The sequence below is a fragment of the Pteropus vampyrus genome, unplaced genomic scaffold (genome assembly GCF_000151845.1).
Source record: "Pteropus vampyrus isolate Shadow unplaced genomic scaffold, Pvam_2.0 Scaffold32, whole genome shotgun sequence".
In the NCBI taxonomy this organism is placed as follows: domain Eukaryota; kingdom Metazoa; phylum Chordata; class Mammalia; order Chiroptera; family Pteropodidae; genus Pteropus; species Pteropus vampyrus.
This window is the reverse complement of record NW_011888813.1, coordinates 1,999,475-2,004,151: the sequence shown is the minus strand read 5'-3', so window position 1 is coordinate 2,004,151 and position 4,677 is coordinate 1,999,475. Positions and strand designations below refer to the sequence as shown.

Genomic DNA, 4,677 nt, shown 5'->3' with positions numbered 1-4,677 from the left:
TTCATATTTCCTCTAGGTAGCTTCTTTAGATTTTTAAATATACATATATTCTGTTCATGTCTCTTTCTCCCTCAGTTCTCAAGCCCTGGAAGCTAGTCACCATATCCCATTCACATTCATTAACTTCACAGAATCCAACACAGAACCTTGGGCATAGATGCTGAACTGAATAAATTAGAGAACATGTAAGGTAATGGCTTTGCTTAAATTATTAGAATTATAAAATGCTGTAATAATTAATCATCATATTTAGCTGCTTCTGGTAGTAGTAGCGGCAGTGAGAGCAGTAGTATTACTTTACTGGATGAAAGAGAGAAGTGTACTGTGCCGAGACAAAATACTTGATGTCTCTAGTGGACACCAAACATCCTTTTGAGACCTTATGTAATCTCATATTAGTTAACAATGAGATTACCAGATAGTACCATGCAATTAGCTGTACTGTAAAAGTCTCCTCGAAATATAGAAATCTAGTAGCTGGATCACTTCAAACTAGACTGGATAAATTGACTTTTAAACTCCTGGACTAAGTAAATTCACATCATCGAAAAGTCCAAAATTGAGGAAAGCAAATGTGTGTCACAAAGGTCCTGCAGTGTTAGATGAGATGTGCCCAAAACAACTCAAAAATGCTGCCATCAAATCCTACAATTCCATTAGAAATGTGGGGAGGATAGATGGAATCATTCCATTAGGATCTAAAAGGGCCTCTCAGCAAAAGAGGTGAGTGATAATCAGGACTTCTGGCCTCCGTGACTCAGTCCCTCTTCCGTTTAAACGTCATGAATCACAGCTATTCTATCAGTGGGCTCTCACCTTCCACACTCAAAAGCAGACCCAGCATGGATGGCCTAACTACGAGCATGATAAATACACAAAGAGATTAGTCAATAGAGGGAGAACGATCTGGCCGAACCAAAGATTGACTAAAGTCTGGTGCAATAAAAGAGAGAAGAGGGAAGATTTTTTTTTAAAGCAATAAACCAATTCATCCACCTGCTCCTGCAAAGCAGAGGATCAATTATGCCAACAAAAGAAGGCACAATGAGAACTGCAAGGAGAAAGCCAGTGAATGAATGAGCTCATCCAGGGTGTGGATGGACTGAAATACACAGGCTGACCCCAGGAAGAGACAGATGACGCAAGCGGGAAACGAAGAAAAGGAAGGTGGGCGGCCAAGCAGGTGCCCACATCACTGGACAAATAGAACTAATCAGGAATAGGGACAGAATTATTTCCCTTCCAGAGAACTCTCTTATGATGCTGAACTGGTAGAGACGCTGGAATGAGTATTTGGGAGAGGCCACCTGCACCACTTCAGAGCACAGTCAGCCTTCCAATTGCCAGATAACAAAGAAAGCACAAGCAGCCAGCAACATTTTTCTTTGTCTTTATGCAGCTTCCTAAAGCCCAGCTGAATTCAAAAGCAGCTGTTCGACTCACTATAACCAAACAGTGCGCGCGCGCGCGCGCGCACGCACACACACACACACACACACACACACACACACAGAAAGGGGTGACTTGGGCATCGCTGAGTTACTGAAATCAAGTTGCTTGTGTCACAGTAGTCAAGAAAGAACAGAGACTAATATGGTCCCGGCCAAGACATACAAATAATTCTTAATGTTTCAGTGTTCTTAATGAGGGGAAAAAAGATTGATTTAAGACTGTGAAGTTCTATTAGCTCAGCACATCTGCCGAATTATATTCAATGGGTACCAAAAAAAAAAAAAAAAAGAGGAAGAAGAAAGAAAGAAAAAAAAAGAAAAAACAAAAAATAAAAGTAGCTTTGATTACACTTCTGCCCCCACTTAGAAACCACCAATGAACCCCCAATGCTTTCCAAATGGTGCGTAAGTTCACATGTATGTCATTCAGGGCTTCCACTGCCTGACCTCAACCTTGGCTTTCAAGCCATAGGCAGCCTGCACTCTGACCCAAACAAGCTAATCTTGACTCATGCTCTTCTCTTTGACTTTGTTCTCCTTCTTACCCATTTCTATCAGCCAAAATCTACTTTTCCTCCAACACTGCTCAAATACTACCCATAGTTGCAGGTTCCCTGGGAAATCGAGCCATGTTTGCAACATTCTTCGAGGCCTTGTTTGAAATAAAGGCTAGATTTTCGATGCACTTATATAGATACCGGAACATCCACCGAATTCCTTCCACTGAGAGTCTCCGGTTTTGATCAACGGGTACCAATTAGCTTGGGAACCCTCTAGAAGTTTAACTTCTAAGTCCTTAATCATAAATATGTCCCCATCTTTTTACTGTGCCATGCTGGCCCATTAAGAAACTCCACAGTTATTCCAGCTGTAAGTATTACATTGATTAAAAAGGAGGCAGGGAGTGATGGCGGGAGGGAGGACAGGTGCTCATTTCCAGCCTAGCACACATTAGGAAGGTACAGGCTTTATATGGGACCTCTGGGGCACACTGCTGCATACCAGAAAGGCAGAATATATTCTCTGCCACTGAAAATTGACAAAGCTATTGATGATGTGAGCTAAATGCCATAACCTTCAAGTGAGTTAACCATGCAGAAATTATTTTTAAAAGATCACTAAGTATAAGCTAATAAATTATATGCCATCCACTGAGAGCCAAGGAAGTTGTTGATGATGAAATAAAATCAAACAAGGAATTTTTATGTGCGAAATAACCCTGGATTAATTAAGTCCTCCTCCATGCGCCCCCATCTGTAACTAGTAAATAATTGCTAGGTACAAGGAAAGAAGCTCTCCGTACACGGTTTGTAAGAAATGTGTAATGTTTGAGACCTGGGTTCTGGCTAGAGCAGAGAGAAGGTGAGAAGTTAATGCAGATAGAGGTAGGACTGTCTCGACTGTTTGAGAAGTGCCATGGCCATCGTCCATCGCAATTCATTCCCACCGTCCCTCAATTCTGCATCTCACTGGGTATTTCATGCAACGTTTCTGCAAAGTGGCCTTTCTCAAAACTGTAGCTTCATCCTCTTGTGAGTTCCTTCTGATGACAAACTTGCCCAGAAGTTTTCAGATGCCTCTCCCTAGAAAAACAAAATGTGGCTCAAGAGGGACATTGTTCTCTGACTACCCTCACAGTGGCCTTTGGTCAGGGTGGGGCGGGGCGGGGTGGGGGGGAAGCAATATCACACATTGTTATGACTGTTGCCATGATACCTTAACAGAAATACGTTTTCACTCACTCATTTATTCGTCCATTCAAATATTTGAGTCTCTACGTGCAAAATGCTGCTCTAGAAATATCTATGTTTTCATGACTGTCTATTACGATTATGGATTGCCCATCCTAGCACAAAAGAACGTTGTACTTTATGGCAGCGTACCAGGGGTCAGAAAAATTTCTATAAAGAGCCGGATGGCAAATATTTTCAGCTCTATGTCCAGATGGTCTCTGTCACAGCTATTCAAATCTGCCATTGCAGCATGAAAGCAGCCGTAGACAATAAATGTGAAAGCAAATGAGTACGGCCGTGTTCAAATAAAACTTTATTTACAAAAATAGGTAGTGGGCTGGATTTGGACGGTGGGCCATAGTTTTCCAACCTCTGCTCAAAATCATTAATGGTTCCCCACTGCTCACCAAATTAAATACTTTGTCACCTTTCCTTCCCCAGTCTACCTTTCCAAACTATATTCTACCGCTTCTCATAGGCTCTAGGCCTTCCGAACTGAGTAGAACTCACAAATGCTCTCCCATTCCTGTGGGAGATACTCTTCCATTTCTATGCCTTTTACTCTGTCTAGAATGACCTTTTTTCTCTTCTCTACTGATCAATATCATCGATTGTTCATATTTCCTCTAGGTAGCTTCTTTAGATTTTTAAATATACATATATTCTGTTCATGTCTCTTTCTCCCTCAGTTCTCAAGCCCTGGAAGCTAGTCACCATATCCCATTCACATTCATTAACTTCACAGAATCCAACACAGAACCCTGGGCATAGATGCTGAACTGAATAAATTAGAGAACATGTAAGGTAATGGCTTTGCTTAAATTATTAGAATTATAAAATGCTGTAATAATTAATCATCATATTTAGCTGCTTCTGGTAGTAGTAGCGGCAGAGAGAGCAGTAGTATTACTTTACTGGATGAAAGAGAGAAGTGTACTGTGCCGAGACAAAATACTTGATGTCTCTAGTGGACACCAAACATCCTTTTGAGACCTTATGTAATCTCATATTAGTTAACAATGAGATTACCAGATAGTACCATGCAATTAGCTGTACTGTAAAAGTCTCCTCGAAATATAGAAATCTAGTAGCTGGATCACTTAAAACTAGACTGGATAAATTGACTTTTAAACTCCTGGACTAAGTAAATTCACATCATCGAAAAGTCCAAAATTGAGGAAAGCAAATGTGTGTCACAAAGGTCCTGCAGTGTTAGATGAGATGTGCCCAAAACAACTCAAAAAATGCTGCCATCAAATCCTACAATTCCATTAGAAATGTGGGGAGGATAGATGGAATCATTCCATTAGGATCTAAAAGGGCCTCTCAGCAAAAGAGGTGAGTGATAATCAGGACTTCTGGCCTCCGTGACTCAGTCCCTCTTCCGTTTAAACGTCATGAATCACAGCTATTCTATCAGTGGGCTCTCACCTTCCACACTCAAAAGCAGACCCAGCATGGATGGCCTAACTACGAGCATGATAAATACACAA

General features: G+C 41.1%; 1 protein-coding gene across 2 annotated transcripts in view; it reads right to left on the bottom strand.

Annotated features, from left to right (window-relative positions):
* Window positions 1-4,677, bottom strand: part of NRXN3 (neurexin 3) — a 1,427,156-nt gene that overhangs the window by 831,840 nt on the left and 590,639 nt on the right. The window lies entirely within an intron of this gene.